Here is a 22,332-nt window from a genome sequence, read left to right on the forward strand (position 1 = left end):
TGCTGAAAGGGGAGAGTTACGGCAAAGTCAATGCTCTCCTGTCAATAGCACCTTAACAAGCTTAAATCCTAAATGAAAACATACTGCTTTGCTACCTGCAAATATAAGTCAAAGGTTAAAAGTGTTAGCTCAAGATATGGCAGCTGCTCTGTCAAACTAAATGTTAACAAAACCAATAAAAGACACAGGACTTGCATACATGTATCACAGAACAACTTAGTGTTCCTTCCCATTATCCAATTTACAACACGTCAAAAATAGAATCTATATAACTATAACTAAGACCTGTTTGGCCATTTTTGGATGAAGACATGCAATAGAAACTACAATACAAGGGACATAATGTAAATGGGTTGAATAATACAAGTGGTATATCTATGTCTATTTATTCTTGGGTTCACTTCAACACGAGCTACCTCCTACAAGCGTTAGGTTGCCAGAATCTGTCTTGACCTGTCCCATACTGCCAGGTGTACATGACAACACTGTGCATGTATTTCTCTTATGTGGGTCTCTTAGGACTCCGCATTACCTAAAAGTTCGCACCATAAATTCCCAATGCACTGTATGTTGCCAAAAGCAGAACACATACAATAAATGCAGGTGTCCCAGTTGTTGTAGGCTGGACTCTGAAAACAACATTTTGTTTTACTAGAAGTTCACAGTGCTTGAATTTCATGAAGATCATTGTTCTTTAATGTTAAGCTAAGCCAGCAAAGTCCTCCTTGCAGGAGATGCAATTTATGTTTTTCTGGTCTTTAGAAATGTTTTGAGACACAACTCTACTCACCACTCACCGTATAGACTGGTTCGGTAACAATGGAGTATTTTACTGGATAAAACTTGGGACGGACCTTCTTCTCTCTGGTTTGTCCTCTTGTCTGTTGGTTTTTGGGTTGTTGTGTTAGCCTAAGAGGCTAAAAACGATCATCAGCTCACCATGTCTCCGCTCACTCCTCCACTGGAATGCAACAGTATTCCTATTCATGGCCATGGCTGTAAATTGTGTGCAGCCTGTCGGTGAAATCAGAACTGTATTCCATCATCTGATTGGCTCCTGATCATCCTTTATAGAGACAACCAGTCAAACTATTTAGAACAAATATCAACCAATAAAAGGTTGTGGCCAGTTGATTGGAGCACTCTTGCTACTGGCAAAACACCCAAATTTTCACCCCAACTGTCGGCAGTCGAGTTGCCTTGTGGGTAATACTGGTAAAACAATATCTCTGGTTCTGCTGCATCAATTTTAACACTTCTCTTTTTCAACTGTCCACCGTGAGTCCTATAATGTTATAGGAGTGCAAGGTTAAACTGGTGGAGCACTCTTTATTGAATTTAATGGGAGTGATCATTTGACTGGGAGCTTACTGACATCATCTGTGTTGCTGAATAAAGGCTTAAATGGTGAGCCCTAGTAGATAGATGGATCATACAAAGATGATTCCAGTTCAGATATTTAGTGGTACTCTGATAAAGTGTCTCCTTCTTCATGCTTTGTAAAGGTAAATATGTTTAACTTCGCTGCTTTACAGAGGAAAGCAGGTGAAGCAGTTAACAATACAAACTACATTTGCATTGATGATAGTACAGATTTGAGTGGCCTTGAGACGTCTCGAGTTAAGTAGAAGTTCCTTTTATTTTGTGAATGACAGTCAGGGCAAGACTGTACGTGCACTCTGCCAGGAAACTGCACCCACTGTGGGACTGACCGCTATGTCCTGAAGGCAAAGTTGCAGCCCATAAAATCATCCAAATATATGTGTTATGCTTAATATTTTCTCACTGAAGTGAAGAAGAAGATGACATTGGTTTGGATAAACATAGTGATAAAACTGTAAGTGGATGTAAACTTAACCTGGTATTGTAATAGCTCATAAATGTTCATTCTGTTTTCTTATTTTTGTTTCTATCTTTCTACTCAGTGCTTTTAACCCCTTCTTTCCCCTGTCCCTCCTTCTTCCACTGTATCAATCATTTCTCCTTTTCCTCTTATCCTTTCTTTCTGCGTCTCTCATTCTCCCTCTCTTTCCACAGTATGTGTCATTATCCATCCAGTGTGACTTCACCCATCCTGCCCTCTGGTGACACAGCCTGCCCTTGTTAAGTGGCTCCAGGCCCACTCCTCGTTTACAGGTGAAATCTATTCTCACACACAGGCCTCAAGGGTCCAACTGGACTGTAACAGAATTTCTCCAGCCCCGCTGGGCCCCAACCACAAAGCTGAGAATAAATGGCTAAGGTGCCAGGGCTGGACAGAAAAATCAATGCCTGTTTATACAGACATGACAGTCTCGGCGCCCAAGCAATTCTGCTGCTTGCTTCTCTAGACGCTGTGTTATACAGTTTTTTTTTTTCTCCTCCTCTTTCTTCTCTGCTGCGCTCTCTCCTCTGCTGAGGATAAAATGTGTGCCCTGTTGAGAAGGTGGAACAGTGGGTGAAGCGCTGTGGCCATTTTGTCCTCAATTTGTTCTCACCATGTGCTGAAGTACTGCGTGGGGGTCAACTGAATGCTTTTGATAGACCGACTGTCACGTAAACTGTTTTGTCTATGCTGAGCAGATGTAATACAGACAACCGGGGTCATGTGTGAGAGTAGGATACTGTTTCTCCACGGCTGGGTCACAAGTGTTCAGCAGGCATGTGCTGACAGGGTCACACAGCAGACATGCTCCTGTTAAAACTATTGAGCTGGGTTTACATTTTCTGTGGAAGACACAATAAACTAAACGGGTTCAACTGCTTTTCTTAGGAGCTTAATGACCCTCAGGTTTTACGACCTTCAGTCCCTTCACCTGAGAGAGTCCAGCTGCTGTTAACAAATTCCCTTTCTTGTCATCTGAAGCGACGGCAGAGTAATTTCTTTGCCCTCTTTTAGGTAATATATTTTGGAATCAAACCTTGTGATGTGAACACGTGGTAGGCATTTCAGCCACCAGACCACCGGCACCTTTTTATGACTTTTTCTGGTTCAGAATTATGCACATAACCATTTTGACCTGGAACTTCGTATCAAGTTTATGCAGAGATTTCTCGTAACCACTCATTTACACACAAAACATGATTTTAGCAGCAACACATTCAATAAAGCTCATTTAAGCTGAAACAATTAGTTGATTAGTTAATATTTTATGATAGAAAACTAAATATCTTTGGGTTTTGGCAATCTGAAGATGTCACCTTGGGTTTCCTGGATTTTGCGAAGGACATTTTAAATAGATAATTATTAGTTGCAGCCCAAATATGATTGCCTTTGATGCAGTTGGTTTAAAAAAAAAACAGTAGAAAAATAGAGATCTTTTTTTTTGCCTGTCTCTTTCCTTTCAGTTCTTTATATATATCTTTAATTTCTCAGTAATACCTGTTTTTATTTCTGTTGATCTAGTCAGTATTGTTGGCCGTAGTATTTTCTTATTGATTTTTTTTCGTGGATGTCTGTGATTACAACTTAATTAATGATTTTTGTGTGCACATGCCGGTGTGTGTGTGTGTGTGTGTCTGTGCGTGTGTTGCATGTGCTTTGTACAGGCGATTGTGTGACTCTCAAGGGGAGGTAGCACCGCACTTGTAACTCATTCTGATTTATGCCCCCTGTCTAAATAAAAACATAAATCACAGCACCTGCCACAGAAGTCACTCTCACAGTGGTCTAGCTCGTCTGGCTCTGTTCTGGGTTGTGCTGTTGCACCCCAGTGACAGAAACACAATTGATTCCCTCATTGCATCAATTTGTCGCCTAATCTGGTGATATGTTGATAAATTTTACTGCTTTGTCAATTAATTTTCCTGAAAAATGGGCCTGGCCGTGGTGGACACATCAATACTGAGGCAGTTGAAATATCGGTGACAAAATTAAGTGATAAAATTAATTGCCCCCTATCCCGTCTTGTGAAAACATAACTAATGAGGGAGGCAATTATAGTTGCATGTGGTCTCCTTCGGGAAAGATGGAGGGGGTGTTTGAAAAAAGACTTCTATGGTAATTAGACAAGTGGGAGAAGAAGGATCTTGGGAAAATGGTCATCTGAAATAGAGGGTGACTTCAGAAATATAGCACAGTGGGTAGATGTTTGTTTCAGCTCACAGTCACCAATGTGAAGGACAAACAAATGGAAGAAGCCTTTCAAACGAGTGCAGAAGTCAAATCAAATGATACTAACAGTTAATTCCTCCTGCACTGTGACAAATATCTGTGAGACATGTTAGCTCCTCGTGGCTTACAGCCTGCACACACTGAAGCACAGATGGACATCATTGTCAGTGTTTTGCTACCTAACAGTTTGTGTTGACATTGATGCGTGTAATTTTTTATCATCTGAATCATGTAGAGTTGTGGCGTAAATTAGCGATAGACAGTAGTGTCATTGTTTCCTAGAGGGGAGAGGAAGGGTTTGTTAGCAGGTTAGTTAAGCACTGTTATTCCCTGAAGAACAACATGAATGCTGTGCTTTATTTTAGCATCGGCTGTGGGCCTGTCATCAACAGCAGAAGTTGTATATCACTGAGCTAGTCATCTTTTTGACATGCAATATGGGGTGTCATACTTTTCTTGAATCAGGAGAGATACCAGTTCTTTGGTTCAAGTTTGGACAGTTTGTTTTAGATTTAATATAGTCCATTGTCCCAATGGGAATGCAAATCACAGTCTCACAGGCTCCTTGGTCAGTCATCAAGGTGTTTAAGTCATGTAGAGTATAAATAATGATGTTACTGCAAACATCATAAGACAAAGAATTCTCTGCTCTGATAGTAATAGAAATTGTTTCACTACACATGACAGCCTTTCCATAGACTTTATGTTAAGCAAGCAGGATGAACAGCATATATTAAATACTGAAACTAGTTATGTACAATGTGTTCATTTTTAAATAGTTTTTAAATCAGTTTTCTTTTTTATTTCTTCTATATTAATTTGTGTTCATGCATATTTTGAATATTTGACGTGAGATATTTGAGATGTGTAAATATTTTAAACAGGTAGATTGTAAAACTCTGTCAGCCTATATTAACGAGTGATCCGTTAACTTGAAACCCGGCCCTACAGATGTCATATTTTGTGTGGAATTTCTGGTACTTTACTTGGAGCAATTTGGGTGGTTTAAAAGATGGTATCACAACACACGGGGGAAGCATTAGGAGAAAGTATGGTAGAAAGGAGAGTTCCGTTTAAAAGACTCTAGTGCCTACAAACAAACCTGGAAAGTGATTCTCAAGAGTAGGAACATCATTAATACATTCATTAGAGATAGGTTAAGCTATTAGAGAGCTTTTTGAATGCCCAGGATAGGCAACATGGGAGGTGCATTAACGTTTTATAATCACCATTTCTGGGCTGCTGTTGTTTGCATCCTTTGTCCAGTGTAATGAGATCCCTCCATCACACAAATTCTGTGCGCGAAGGCACCATTTCTCAAAGGGGCTCTCTCGAAGAGTAAATGGCGGTGATCACCTGAACATTTGCAGCGGTGCTTAGGCCACCTCCTCACATTTCAACATGTTACAAACGTGAATATCCCACTTACCTGAGAATTCAGCATGTTCTAACTCTAAAATATACAAAAAACAGTGTGAGTGTGTTTTTCATTTCATTAATATGAATTTTAGGTTGTGTTCCTGCTCCCAAAAAGATTAAGCAAATGACTAATGATTAACAAAATCAGGGAACTCTAATTTAACCATTCATTTATTGTCTATAGAAAGTGCATGGAACTTAAACACTTTTAGTGCTGGAGTGCATAATGTGACTTTGTATAGATATTTGTCCAAATTGTCTTTATTTCAGATGCTAAGATAAGGTCAACTTTAATGATCTCCTGCCCTTACAAAGTCAGGCTTTGCCCTGTGAGCTAAGCGCAAACTATGGGGATTGTCTTAATGATGGTGTGACTTTCTGCACCTAAAATTCTTGGCTAACTTGTATATTTCTCAGTGGCTGATGTTCTACCTCAGATGTACTCAAAAGCTGAGTTTAGTGAATAGTGGTGATTTGATGACATCTCGAGAATAGCTCACAGGTTTTGACACTTTGAAAGCCATAGGCAGGTCAGTGAGCGACATCTTCATCCAATCAGGTATTGGATGTAGACCCATCCATTGATATCTGGGTGAAGGAAATGCAGTAGATCATCTTTTGTGAAGTCCAAAAAGCCGACTTTACATTTGGATTGACCACCATGCATTTTTGAGTTTTTCCTATGTTTTTTGTTGTTGTTTAAATTGGCCTGAGGGGCATGTAATTAACTGAAAACATTACACCTAATTAAACATATGAGGGTTTTACTACACAGCTCTCACTTGTACATTTATTTCCCCAGATTTGCTTGAAATATTGCCTGCATTTACTAAAGTCAAACCTACAGCATGTGAGATGCATTAGCTCAGCAAGTTTTATTATAGAAACCCACATTACAGTGACAGTGACAGTATCTCACTTATGGTAAGCTTGTGCAGACTGCCTTTAAATTTCACTGTTTTTCCCCCATTGTGTCTAAACAATGCAGAAACACTGAAAAATTTTAACTGCTTTGTATATAGCTGAGCTTGACAGGAAGGTGTGTATGCCACTGACTATTATCAGTTTATTTGCTGTGTTTTGATGCAGTGTTTGAGTAGAGGGTTTTCTTGAAAGGCGAGAGAGAAATGTGCATGTCAAGCGACGGAGACAGAATCGTGGCAAGTCAACCCTCCTAAAGGATTAAGCAGAAGCTGCCATTAAGAATAGGTGTCTGTTTTAAATATGAATCAACCCCCTCTAGTTCAAGTTGTTAACTAAATAATTCACTAACAGGGATGCATTATCGACTTGATGTAAATGTGATATGAGTGGAAATCAGGATGTGTGACTGAGATGATAATTGATATGATAATGGAGTTAGGAAGAGATGGAACAATAGCAACAAATAATAATGAAAAGCTAAATAAAAGATGGGGGTAAAACTGTTAGTGCAGCCGACTGACACGCTAGAGCAGCTTCACTGAGGCAGCAGTAGGGGCAGGCAAGAAGTGAAACGCACAAGCTGCCTGAGATACTAAAGTACTAGTGCAGTTACTCACAAGTCGTGCAAGGGTTGGCAAATGAGAGAATATGTTGAAATATCCTCTCTTGTTGTAGGGCATCAATTCTAAAAGGGGATGAAATAGCTGCCCTCTTACCCTCTGCATCTTTAACATCACCAACTTTTTGATTTGCGTGCGATTAGGTTCACAATGGAGGCCACTATCATTAATGAGATCAAAAACTTCTGCTATCAGACACAGCTGATGTGGCCCTCAACTCTGCCAGAGATATCAGCTCCTCTTTCACTCTTTTTTTTCTTCCCCCTCAGCATGGGAATAAAGGGATGAAAAAGATGATGGTGTGTGTGTGTGTGTGGAGGGGAGGAGGTGGGGGGCTGCATAAAAACTGCTCAAGTGCAGAGAGCAGCCCCATCTGGAAGACATCGGACCTAAATGAAGTTGTACAAAACCATTCCATTGATAATAAAGCTAATTTTTATGGCTCTGACAAGTATGTAATTATGTGCAGTGGTGCTTTTCAGATTTTATCACAGTCAATAAACTACCACGCTAATTTCATTCCTGTTTTGACATATTTACATGGAAATATTCGATTTGGGGGGAATTAGGGGCCTTGAAAGCCGCTGATAGATGGCTTTTAATGATCTGTGACCCCCGGCCTGTGGGCTCATCTGTTTGTCGGCCCATCGATCTCGCGGGAGATGTGCTTGGTTTTCTGATCTCTTTAGACAGAGTGCCATCCAGACAGTGCCGGCCAATAAGCCCTGAACGCTGGCCCTTTTCTTGTTGGCTGATTTGTCAAGCCCACTGATCTGGAAAGATTAAGAGAAAATAGATGTTTAAGTGCTCCTTTTATCTGTTATTTATACATCATAGATATCATCAATGCACATTTTACTGACCGGTCTGACAGTTTAGGACACTTTAATTTTGGGTACATATAAAAGTCTAGTGCTGTGTTTCTTCCCAAACTTTGGCCTCACACCCAAACACACACACAAGGAGGTCATGGTCCAGTCGACCCATCTTCAGCCTAGTGGTGCAGATAAAGTACAGCTGGCCTCACTGGCCTGACTCATCCTGTTGAGAGAACGCCACAGGGGTCACCGATGATGACAGGGTCCACTTATGGGAGGTGGGAATTGGTGTCAAAAGTGGGAACTGCTGCCCCATCCTCTTGCAGCTAAGCACGTACAGCGTCTCACAGGAGGGGAGCCGGTGTCATAAAAAGTCCATCAAAAGCACCAGTAATTACCCAGGAAATTGACAGTGAAATTGAAAAAGTTTGAGGCCACAGCCCATCCCCCATCTCCTCCATCCCAAGTTTCCTGTTGTGTGACAGTAGCACTTCTGCAGTGTGGATGAAAGAGCTGTACCTGACACCTGAGTGAACACATAATGTGCTTATGACATTGTTTGCTAGAATAACTTTAATTGTCACACTTTATTTTTGGAAATTCTCCAGTCAATCCATGCAAATTGATGTCCTGGTGTGAATTCATCTGTTTGTGGGATCCAGCAGTTACTTGATGGAGGTTAATGCCAATTCACACCAGCTATAACATGGCAATCATTCAAGACCTAGATTAACATTTAAGTGTTTTTTCTAAAATACAAAAAAAAAGGAAATGCCCCCAATTTCCAGTGGCCAGTAGGTTTGCTAAGTCCTCCCTCTGAATCCCTATTTCAGTTTGTAATATCTTCTGTGTCAATATGGAAATGCCAGAGGCTTGCGAATAATGTGATATTATAGTTTTATATGACCAGTTTAAATTTTTATCCAGGTTTCTAAGAAATCATGTTCCGTCCATCATTTTGTCATGGCAGAGGGCTTTAAATACTACAGTACCCATGAGCCTCCCAAGAGGAACAACATCATTAGTTGTTTCTGCAAGTGCCCCAAAATGATTATGTTCAATTGACAAAGCTCACTTGTCATATGAGGGTAGCAAAGCAGGAAGACAAGTGACATAGTTACCAGGTGATGAAGTCCGTTTATGCTGGAGTTCGAGCTGGATGGAGTCAGCATTGTTTGTTTTTGTTTGTTCCCTTACCAAATGTTTCCTGACCATAGAGTTCATAGAGTTTGGAAGGCACAGACAAATGACGTCGTGGTGGCAATAGGAGTGTCAGGTCAGAAAACACTTCTACTGTATGTGTCGTTCTGAAGGACATGGGCTGACAACATATTTAGATTTTTTTTTTTTTTATGTTTTTCTTTATTTGGGAGGATGTTTGGGAGAAGAAGTCAGTCAGAGGCATGAATCAGACCTGTAGCAACTACTCTTTGTCCTGACCAGCCAGGACAGAGAGAGTGATCGCATTCATATAAAGTATGTAAATGTGCTGTGAAATTCTGCAGTGGTGTCACCTTGTTTGGTCTCTGATTCAAGGATAATCACAGTTTTGTTAACAGTTTTCTTTGGTTTTCTTGAGTAAAATCAAAATTTAAATCTGATTATAAATCATTCGCCTTATGACACGTAAACTCTTCAAGGATATAAATAAATATTGGCTTGAAATGTTTGCTTACTACATTAAGTTATTTTTCAGTTCTCAGATATACAGCATAATAGTTAAAACATTGAAGATTTCATCGCATTCAAAACAAGGTGGATTTTCTGAAGAGCTCACAGTGCCTCAAGCATTTGACTCAAACCTGATAAAGACGAGACGGACACATAAGTACATTATAATGCAGCTTGTCATGAAATTGTGACATGTTCAAGAACGTTCATGCGCGAGGAGGCTGTATTGTTCCTCTGATTTTAATGCCAATCTCCATAATCAAGATGAAACTACACACTGCCAAAACTGGCATAATACAGGCGCTCGCCGATGAGTGATTGATTGAATATGAAATAATGAGGGTTTTCTGGTGCTCTACTGGTCATCTAAAATTCTGAATACAAATCAAATGGAAATTTTATGCAATGAGATGTATTAATGGCATTCTGGCAGCATTTTAAGGTCTTAATGTACAGCAATAAGCAACATAGGTTGTCTCAGGGAGATGAACAGTTGTTGCTGTTGATAGGCCATTTTAGTGCATTACTGTCAAAATAATGCATGTCTGTCTGCATATATTCCCCGGCTCTAGTGAATTTAACTTTGGATAATTTGGACAACCATATCTAGTGTGCATGGATTTCCCTTTTAAACTAATAAATAATGGTTATTGACTGTGCCATTAATGCCACTAAAGTAATTGTAAAATGTTGTACCGTTTCCAACAATGATTTGATTCCCCGCAATTATTCATCAGTGATTTGCATGTACACTATATTATTTTCCCTCCTTAGGTTTTCTTTAATCTCTCTCACAATATGTGTAAAAGTTAATTTGTAATTTTTAAAACATGTTAATGCATTTTTCTTTGAGTAATAACGTCACAGGTCAGTGTCACCTCTTGATTTACTGAAATCCTGAGATCTAAAAGAATGCTACAGAAATAAATTACCACATTGGTCTTATTGACAGGGAAAATACTGTTGTTTTGTTATTAATTTATTTACATACTCAGTGGCCACAAGGAGCAACCACTATTATTACTATAAAGGAAGACTGAGGCAGAGAGGTTTGGATGTCACCCTGCTTGGTTTACTCCACTGATGCTAAGTGATATTTACAGATTGTGGCCAGTGAAATTGCATATTAGAAGCACCATTAACATTTTTGTTGCCCAGGGCACTGTGGAGTAGATCGTAGCTGGTAGGGGAGGCTACTGTCAGGTTCCCATGTCGTAGCTGTGTTGTATGGTTCCCATTCAGCAAGAGAAGTGTAACATGGATGGAAAGGACAGACCCCTCATCATGTGATTAGTGTCCTCGTTAATCTGTCTGCATTCATTTAAATCTCATTTGAATGTCAGAGCAATTAAGTTGACTTAAGTGGAATAATGTTGTTGTGATTGCAAAATGGAGTGTCAACATACCAGCTCCGGTCTTGAAGAGGCGTGGCCACTGTACAGGATATAACCAGGATCAAAATGGAGGACATCAGTCACTGTTAATTGAACCTGTGTCACTTGAAGATATACAGTTAACACCAGCACAGTCAGTGGTTTGGTTAAGTCAAACTCAGTGTTTACTTATGGACACTGAGCACAACAATTCCCATGCTATATAAGAAGAAATGGCAAAAGAGGCCATTCTCCATGAATACAGGCGGCCAGTGTTACCATGTGTAGTTCAGAAGCATAAAACCCAGTGGATTAAAGAAGGCAGTGCTTCCGTGCAGTGTCCCACAATACATTGTTTGTTTTTGCAGAAATCATTTGTTGAGCTGTTAAATTTTTAACATGTATACATAAATATAAATTATGCATCAAAAGGAATGAATGCTTCTCCTGTGTTTTGCCTGTTGTGTACATTGAAAAGGCAGACTAAATAAATAGTCAGGTAAGGTGTACATGGGTGGAGAAAGTGTTGTTGTTCTCTGTTATTCTTATGGCAGAAGAAAAGCTCTCTGGAAGTCACTCACCTGCATGTGGTATTGTTTGTACGGATCATTACCCAATAAAGCTTGCACAATAAAGCTTGTTAAAGGCTCATCCCGTACAATTCAAAGATCCAGACGTTATTCTTGCTGCTTTGCACAACCAAACAACGTCCACATATGTCCAAAGTCCACCATATTTTTTTTATGTAGACTGTTGAATAGATCGGAATAATCATGTTGTAACATCATAAGGGGAAAGACTGTCTCCTCTTGTTTTTTCCAGTGACAGACAGTGGTGAATATTCACTGATCTAGACTGAATTGTTTTCAGGGTATAAGAATAATTAATCTTAAAAAGACTCGTGCACATCATATGGCCATCATGCACCATTTCAAAAATGTAATGCAGACCATAGTTTGTTGAAATGGGATCTCTCATTGTTTCTGGCTTTTGCATTTTTACTTTACATTTACAACATTGTATTGTTTTTTAATACATTATATTAATGAATTGTGTTTGTCCATAAGGTCCTATTTTAATGCTGTGACATAATTTAACCCTGTGCGTATTTTAGGATCACACTTTGGTCCTTTTTTTTCCCCTGAAAATGATTCCTCAACCTCCTCTTGGTTATAGATGCAGTGCACTCACTTGGCCTCAGTAATATTTCTTAGTGCATCCACTCTTTATGATACTGACGTAGGCTGACTCTTAAATAGTCTTTTATGCATGTTTTATGAGTGTGACGATTACAGCAATTCCACTTCTGAGCCAGTTGTGTGCCAGTGATCTCAATGGATGTATTCTCTTCCCAGACTTTACCTCAGCGTGACACTGAAGGATAGTCAAAACATTTAAAAACCGACTGATTTTTTTTTTTGCTCCAATCTGATCATGTAGACACAGAGAAGGTGGAGATTTTGTTTTACATGAGAAATCTAAAAGTTACTCATTTGAGGTGATTTTATCTTTTTTAATTATTGGAGATTAACACATTTTTAACCAGAAAAAAGACGGCCATAGAAAAAAGACTGCAGCCACCTGAAGTGCGCACTGTAGAAACCTTAAACACATTTGTGTTGTTGTTATGTAAAGCCGGATAGACCGTGTGTTAATTTACATTAGACATTTTAATCTGCCAGGACATGTGACTTTGTACTTCACATTTCACAGATCAATTGAGCAGCCTCTACTTAAGCTCAGAAGCCCTGTTTGGTTTTAACCATTGACTATTCCAATAAAGTTTACTCAAACATGACAACAATTTTGACATAATGAGAGAAAGACATGAACAGAAATTAAGAAGGACAAAAAAAACAATAATCTGGAGTGTAGTTCAGTTTTAATCACAGCACAGTCTCAGTGTTAGCCACAACATGTAAAATAAAGCTCAGCAATATTAAAAACAAGCTCACCACAGTTTATAACAGACTGACTGCAGACATGTTGGAACTCAGACTGTGCAACTACTCAAACTGCGACTGCTGTATCGATGATACTGGAAATCAACCAATTGTTTGGGAGCCAGATTGTTGATTGTTCAGGTGATTATTGAGGTGCTGTGACCCCTTTCAAACTGCATGTCAAACTACAACCAATACAGAAATTTGTATATCTGAAATGATCAGGGGTGACAATACCATGCTAAAATTTGTGTAGATTTTTTTTTTTTTTTTTTGTGTAGATCTATAAATTTGTATAGAAATTGTGTCTGACCTGTTTGGGAGGTCTGTCATGCTATGCACACACTAAAAGGATGGTGATGTGCTCTTGTTGGAAGCTGTCCTAAACCCAAATCTACCACTGAGTTTGGGCATCTTAGTGCATCTTTAAAGCATTTAGGAATAACAGAGAGCAATTTTTGTTCATTTTTCCAGACTGCAAACCTGCATCCGGCTCCCAACACACCTCATGTCTAAGACTAAGACTAAGCACTCAACTTTCTACTTTGGAGCGCAAACTGAAAGTTATTCATCAAGTTTTTATTGAATAGAAGAATCAAATGAAAAATCAAAATGAGTTGTAATAGTAAAAAGATTAACAAGATAGATACTGCCTTAACCCGTGTATGATTGTGTCCTGTCAAGATAGCACTTGAATGTCCTGGTGAGAAGCAAATGATTTCTGATGGCCATCCAGGCTTTTTCCTCTTTGAAAAGCCCAGATCAAATAGGCTCACTCTTGTCAGTGCCTAAGCGGGAGAGCTTCCCATATGAACAAACGATTGATTGACAGGTACACATAGGCTGGCTTTTTAATTTCCGTGCCTCGCTTCGAATTAAACCTCCACCTGGGATAAAAGCATAGGCTATCCAGCATCGAGAACTCCCAAATGATAGGAAATGGAAATTTTGATTAGCAAAGGACGAGGGATTTTCATTCTGCTGGATCTCCCAATAGTGCTGATGGTTGAAGTTTTTTCAAGCAGATAAAATAGTGATGACAATTGTCTTTTTAGGGATTTTGTCAGTATTAGTCAAACCTGATAAAACACCTTTAGTTTGGAATGAAGTGCCATTTTGTACAGCTGTGATCTTACAAATATGTGTCAAAAAAAAGCAAAGCTAAAAGTAACTTGAGTAAAAGTTATGTGAAGTTAGACAAAGGCTGCAGAAACACTATGTGGATTACACTGTTTAGTTAAAGATATTATTTTTGTTAATAAAAGTTGCATAATTTCCTATTCAGATTTCACTATAATCAGCCACACAAAAACATACATGCACATACACACGACTTTTAAATCAGCCAGGCAGCTGTTTGTTGTGTGGGCCCCTGTATGTGTGACAGGACTGAGCAGCCACCAGAGAGTAATAGTAAATGTGCAGCTGCTTTTATTGTGTGTTTTTTATGAGACAACATACATTAAACCTGCTGTAACTGCAGTAAATAAAGCGTGTTGTAAAACTGTGTTCGTGAAAGAGCTTGTAAACATAAACAGCCGCAATGAGGTCAACATCAAAGTAATTGTAATGCTGTATGAGCAGTGAAATACAACGTTAACGCTTCAGGACAAAATAGTTTTCCAGTGTACCTGAAGAGGCAGCGACCCATCGTCAAACACTAACTGTTTGCGCTGGGATCACACACACACTACAAAACCTTAACTGGCCTTTGTTATTCTATTATGAACCTGTTTTAAAGCCCCCAAATAACAGTCAAATTTGGTTCTTTGTATGTAAATGCTCAGCCCAGTATCCTAACGACAATTCCACCTCACAATTTATGTCCAATGCCAACATTCAGGCCTTTTCATTCATCTTTCCCTAAACATAATCACACAGTAGTTGCCATGCACAGATATTGTAGCAAAAATTGTAGACAGTGAGAATTTAAAAATATTATTAGGAATGAGGGGGAAAGAAGTTATTATTGAATGTAATCTGGGGTTTTGCAGAACTGTCCAGTGGTGACATTCTTACATTGATAGGGTTGAATTACCTCAAGCAAAATTATCTGAGCACATGTTTTTCCATAAATTTGATGTGATTCAAATGGAAATGTTAAAATTTCCCAACTTTTTATCTAATGATTTGTGCAGTTTTAAGGAGCAAAACTTTTTCCAAGACCCTCTTATATGTTACCCAAAAGGCAGCCCTCTTCAAAAAGCACATATTGTAATGTACAGCCGATGCGAATTGACGTTTATTGATTAATGTTTTAAAGCTAGAATCCACTTAGCTGTTTGAAATGTGCCTCAGAAAAAGTTACACTTTTGCAATGAGATCAAGGAATTCAAACATTTGATTTGTAGCAACTCACTTAAATTTATTCACTGAGACAGACGTGACAGCCAACTCTGAGATTCCTTTTACTGATCACGTTTCATTATGTTTGGCAAAAGGGCCTGCGCCATTACCATGAGTAATATCATAAGTTATGAATGAGGCAAACGGCAAATGGCATAACACATCAACACTCAGGGCATCAGCACTCATTTAGAGCTGTTTGAGTGTCACTGCACACTACATAGGCCAAGACAGCATTAGACAGAGAGCAAAATGAGCCTGACGTACACTTCTCTCCCTTCAACATGACTTCATTTTATAATGTGACGCCAGCCTTGCTGCAACCCAACTCGTGTCAAGCCGTTCCGGACCATCCGACTTCACCCCTCCACGCACACACACACACTAACACACACACACACTCAGATAATCAGTGGGAAAGTTGACTCGGCCCCATCAGCATCAGATGTTTTGTTTCTTTCAAGCATGTTTTAAGGATTAACACATAAAAGGAACTAAAGGCCGTGGTCTGTCATGAGCACTGTAGGGGGATTTGTGGATCATTATATGAGCTGCTCGCTAACATGAGGCTTTAGGGAGAAAGCTGGGCCCCCCTGCCAGGGAACTTAGTCAAGGGGCTGAGAAAGTTTTGTCATTTGATGTTTTACATTTTGTCATTAGCAGCCGTCTTTTATGATTAACAGCGTGGCCCTTTGGTTCACCCCTCTCCGCTTGCTTCATTTAACTCTTTCAACCTCCTTACATTGGAGCATATCACTTAAGAGTTCCTATAGCCTGAGACAGCTCAGTCAGCATTAACAAGTATGAAAAACTCCTTCCCGAAATGACAGAATATCCATTCTGTTACACCAAAATGTTTTTATTTCAGTGAAACTTTGAGCAAGTGGAGTAGAATGGGACAGAACAGTGCTGTCGGAACAAATTCCAGTATTTGACTTTTGCACAAATGTAAAAAAGAAAAGTTGTTTACCAAACCGCTCACAAGATCACTTATTTATTTGAGGTGAAACCTTAGCAGCGCCTAACATGATGAAAGAAAACATCCAGCCGAATGATGAGACGACTAGTCCTCAACATCTGAAAGGGGGAGTTTTGGAAGACACTTGGCTTCCATTCATCAGAGTAAAAGATTCAAGAAAGCATGTTTTTATGTCTAAGGAGCAACTTAAGTGAGGGTTATTTCTTTTACAGTGTGAGGATCCACAGAACAAACTGAACAAACCCACAGCAGTCCAAAGGGCTTGTAAGTGAGTCAGGGTGAAGTGAATCTAAACCAGTATGCATCACATCATCAACTCCTTTTGTTTTTATTTACTTCTTTTGTTCAAAAAAATCACATCCACTGTTTTGGGACAGTTGTGTATATAGCGAGGTTTTATTCGCTGTTGAAATGTAATTCAAATGTGCCCACTGTCTTGTATTTTTAGGCATGATTAACATTCCTCTTGCCATCTGGTGCCTTGCATCTTATAGAGTCTACTATCAAGTTTGTTTTCATACATCAAACAACTACTGTAAGTTTAGTGGTTAGATTTTACAGCCTGTGAGAACGGTCTGAAACTGTTTTTAGGTTTGTTTTTAAATGCTCTACTATTATCTGAGAGTGAAGACAATGTATAAATTAAGATTATTTCAGACTAAGAAAAATAGATTATAGACCAGCAATATAGTATATTAAGTAACTATACCATTTTTCAACACAATTATATATGCATGCCCACAAACTACATCTACATATATACCTGCTGTGTTCTACAGATTGTTTTTGGGAAATGCTGTCATTGGGTGACTTGGCAATGATCACAGGACAGCACACGTTGTTGGAAAGTCAAATGCAGGAAGATACAAATGAGTCTGGGCGCTGGCACGGACACAGGTGAGAGAAATGCACACAAGCAATATGTATGAGGCAGGCTCCTACATTTAACTCTCATGACCTAATTCACAGTGCAAGAAAGCCACTCAAATGAGATTACACTGAAAGGAAGCTCTACAAAGGGGGCAGCTCATTCACACTTCTGTGAGGTGTATGAAACGTATTCCAGGTGAGGAGATTAAGGGTGAATTTTAGCTTTTATTTTTTAAACAAATCCTATTTCTCTGACTTGTATAACATTTCCTACAGTGGATTATGGTGAGGCACTGTTCATACGGGTAATAGCTCAGTTCCCTCACATGAAAAATCCTCATTCTTTGAGGAAGCTGCATTTACATGGCAAATATACACATTAGTTAATTTTAGATCCCCTGATTAGTGACTAGGGTCGGCTCTCTCCGTTGAGATGTGGACACTAATAGCTTGAAATGTTGATGTAGATGATTCATTCAGAAAAATCAAGAGACCAAACTAATTGCATTTTCTTTCTCAGAAACATTTCCTTCTGTTGCTTGGCACGGAGTCACCTGAAAAGCTTACCAATCACTGTGACTGGCAGTTCTCAAGTCGAGAGTCTAATTTCTGTCTGTTTTTGATTGGTTTGTCAGCTTTTATCTGGGGACCCTATTTGGAACATTTTCTTACTCTGAAAGGACATGTCTGTCAAGATGACTGACAGGCCTCAGGCCCTGTGTGGGAAAGCAGTAATTCCCAGCAGCTCTCTATGCAACTGTCCTCTGAAATAGTGTAAATCAAACCCAGTTATCCACAAAATGATGCACACTTGATTGTCAAAAGGCTGAAGGTGAATTTTGCATCCAGTTTGCGCTTTCAGTCATTGACTTGGTTTAAATAAACGGCTCCATTTCTCAGATCTTATGTGGTTTTATATTTTAAAATGCAGATGTTCTCCACAGATTGTCATCTTTTCTTTTAGTTAACAAAGACTAAGCTTTTTTGTTTTTGTCTTTTGACTTATTGAGCATTAATAGTTTCTTTTACATTGTTCCTTGCGTCAGTGGCTTTCCTCTGTTGCGAATGGCCGAGCCACATTGCCTACCTGAGCAGCATGTGTGCATCACTGAACCTATTGGTTTTCATTTTGGTGCCCAAGTTAACAGGTTAGAGTAGCCGCACAGTCTGATTGAGCAGACTGCAGGCATGGCTTGCCTGCAACTCGGCTACAGATTCAGCATCTCGTCTGTTTCACAGCAGTTCACAGCAAATATAGACAGTGAAGATGACCTGTTGGTAGAGATGTTGACATCATATAAGGAACATTATGCACCTTTCACTGCAGTGTCAATGTCCACACCTGTAGAATATTTCTCAGACTTTTTTTTTTTTAACTCAACAATTCCTGTATCCATTTCAAATTAAAAGCCCTCTAGTGTTCCTGTGGACAGAATCCCTCCAAGCTTTTATTTGAAGACCATTATCAAAGGCAAACTAAATGCAGAAAGAGGCTGGTTCGGCTGCAGTCATGCTGTTTGTGTGGACACCACGTGTGTGTGAGCTGCAGCAGGTAGGCAGTGTGGCCCAGACGCAAGAGTCAACAGTTATGTTTGCACCTCTGTGAGAATGTGGTGCTTTGAGCAATAATCAGCATTAGCATCCGATTACTCTGGCTTCGGTTTTGCTGGTATATGGCCAAAGTATTGGACAAGTTTTACTTTTGACATGATGATGGCAGCTAGATGAAAAGTGAGGAGACTAAAGTCAGTAGGATTAATTCTCTGGGGATAACAGATGTCTGTATTAAGTTTCATGTCAATCCATGTAATAGTTGTCGAGATAGTTCAGTCTGAACCAAAGTAGTAGACTAACTGATGGACTGACACTCCTAAAACCAGCACATTAATCTTTAAAAGCTGCCTTCCCACAATGGCCCACGTGCTACAATTGATTACCAGTATAGAGCCATCAAATACCATATCAACAAATACTAATCTTTTATTATGATAGGAAAATGTCCAAATGAACAGTTATTCTTTACATTTACTTACTGTAAAGGTGTTATCTCACACATTGTGCCAGACAAGGTGCAACACCCGCAAATTGTATGAATGTGTTAGCTTTTCAGCGCTGTGTGTCCATTCTGACGTGAAAGGCCATGTTTTTAATCGGCAGATTGGACTATATTGTTGCTGATATTCTTTGTGATTTGTGATTTCTTGTAGGTTATACCACTTTCTACTTTATGCTTTGTAGTTAATATATCTTCATTATTTCTTTTCACAGCAACATAAAAACACGTGGATCCAGTGCCCTTCTCAGTGTTGCCCCCTCATGTCTTTTCCCTTTTGTACCAAGCTCAGCAAAGCTGTTCATTAGTGATCTAGTAGGATCATTAACATAGTGACACTATTGGACCTTGCTGTTAACATCAAGTGTCCAAGGTGAACTGGTACACAGCGTTCGATTTCAATTAATATGTTGCTTAACTTGGATTTGGGAATGGAATTGGAGCATGCATCAGTGAATGAATTTACTTGGACACCTTGAGACAGATGAGGCCGTCAATGCATTGAATTCCATTGTCTTCTTGGCAACCGTGGCTCTCAGAGCGCAGCTTGCCACTATTTGTCTAACTTTTGAACTGAGCCTAACAGTCTTGCACACATTGCATCCAAGTAGTAGTTCCAGTTTGCATTCAAAAATCATGCTATGTATAGGACAGTCTGGATGTGATTATTAAGGACCATGACCAGTCCTAAAGGGCATCTCCACCACTACACATCTGTTTACAGTTTTTGGGAATTATGACTGCATATGTGAAAAAAGTTGTATAAAACCTTTTGTGGCTTCACAGGGACCTGCACGAAATCTGTTAAATGGCCTTACTTGATCTCTGCAGCCTGCTTCCCACCTCTGCTTAAGGCTAGCATTAGCTGCTGCTGGAATAGCATACCCAAATTTCCAACCAAACTGTCGGTGGTCACGTTGCATTTTGGATAATGTAGGCACCAGGTTTCGGTAAGGAAGAAGAATAAGTAGAATAAAAAGAGACGACATATCTGGTTCTGCGGCATTGAATCCGATGATGTTACAAGAGTGCAGTTTTAAATTGATGTAGTACTCTTTTAGATGCGATTGTAAATCAGTTCAACTTTACTACAGATTTAAGCCTGACTTATTTTACATGCCATGTAAAATAGATGTGCAGGCATTTGTCTTGGTTACAGTGGTGCAGAGACAGCCTGCAGGGTGAAGTGCATAGTACATGCTACAAGTTACAGTAAATACACCTCACAACAGTGCCGCAGTGATAATAATTGATATGCTATTGACAATATGTTTTGAATGTAAGTGTCCGAGCAGCCATGCATCAGTCAGTGTGTGCATGAAATGAGCACTATGTTTGACAATGAGTATTTGAATATCTGTCTAATACTGTTCAGAGAAACGCAGAGGACAGAATCTGCCAGTAAACTCATTTTGGAAACATGCACATGTTTGTGTGCCAAGCGTGTATGTGTGGTCTTATCTGTGTGCATGTGTGCCTGTTCCTCAAATGGCAGGAGAGGACGTTCTTCCATCTGACCCACAGCTCCATAGGGCTTTATCTCTGCCGGTGTTCCACATTATTGATAGCTGCAGTGATATTGACAGGCGATGTGGTGGTAGGAAAGGGAAAATAGGAGTTTGATATGACATATTGTGCTTCTCAGCAGGTCCCATAAATAACTTTGACACATTTTTGTATGCATGGGAAGGCCTCTGATTCAGCCTCCCATAAAAAATAAACTTCTATTATGGAATGTATTTGTCAAGTGGTGCAGTGATGGATGGACTAGTGTTTAGCCCTTGGCAGGTGGATGGGACCCGCCACAGCAAGCAGCAGCAAGGGCTTGTGGGGAGGATTTGCTAAGCAACTGTGGGTGGGAGGTGGAGGGGTGTCAGTGCAATTATTCAGCATAAAAGGGGATCATTTCAGCACCTGCTTTCACTTTCCCATCATGCATTATTGCGACAGGATATTTTCCTCTTGTACATTGACAGCAGAGTAGATGAGAAAGAGGAGCATTACTGAACACAAATGCTGCAATGTGAAGATACAGTTAATTGATTGATCGGACTGTAAATCAGTGGTTTCGAGGACCCTCTAAAGGGGTCACAAGATAAATCTTGAGGGGTCATGAGCTAATCAATGGGAATAAAAAGAATCAAAAACATACTCTACTGCACGGAAATATGTTTATTGTTGACTTTTCTTTAATTATTCCTATTTTCTTCTGCAATATTCGATTGATTTTAGTTTTTTAGGATTCTAAAAAGTTTTTAAATTAAACAATCTGAGATCTTTGGGTACCAGGTTAAACATGTGACGAGTGACAACATGTGACTTTGCTTTGTTCCAAGCGGACACAAGTCAAAAAGGTTAAGAACTACTGTTGTAATGAATAAACAAATCATAATAAATAAAAATGGTTGCTTGTATCTGGGTGTTAAAAAAGTACTTGAACACGTGCAAACTGCGCATTACTTTCACAACATCGTCTTTGTTTTGCCTTTCCAACAATCACTAATCATGTAATAGCATGAATCACATTTTAAATTATTCCCCTCCATCCCATTCTGCTCATTCATACTACTCTTGATCTAATAGTATACTTGCTTCAGTGACAGTGTGTAGTTGCATGCATTTGCTTGCATTTTGCATACACATCGTAGCATTATGCTCCTGTTGTCTTCAACAAGACAGTGACATCCCACATACCCCCCTAAGCCGTTCTTGCTTAGCGTCATTGATTCATTTTTCTGCCTCAGGGCCTCACTGGGCATGTTGGTTTTCATTTTATGACTTCATCTTCTACTGTCGTGAAGACTTCTTGACACACATTGGAAAAAACATGCATGCAGGCACTCAGAAAAACAGATGCAGCAAAGAGCCTAATTCTGCATATACTGGACTAAGTACATTTAAAAGCATTATGAACACTCTTATTGTAGGTTTCTGTGACAGTGCAGAGCTACTAGGACAGGGAAGAAATCACAGCCTCTCTCAGTCTTCTTGTCTTGTCTATATCAAGTCTGTGATCCCTCCCCTGTGAGCGTTCAAGTCTTTAGTCATTTGGTCAGCGAACATAAGCATACTCACAATGACAATGCTAACACGGTGATGTTGAGATGGTGTGATGTTTACCATTATCACCATCTTAGTTCAACATGTTGCTAACATGTTTACATTTTCTAATTAGCACCTAACACAAAGTAGAGTGGAGAGTGATGGGGATGTCACTAGTTTT

Source organism: Pempheris klunzingeri, chromosome 16 (genome assembly GCF_042242105.1).
Source record: "Pempheris klunzingeri isolate RE-2024b chromosome 16, fPemKlu1.hap1, whole genome shotgun sequence".
In the NCBI taxonomy this organism is placed as follows: domain Eukaryota; kingdom Metazoa; phylum Chordata; class Actinopteri; order Acropomatiformes; family Pempheridae; genus Pempheris; species Pempheris klunzingeri.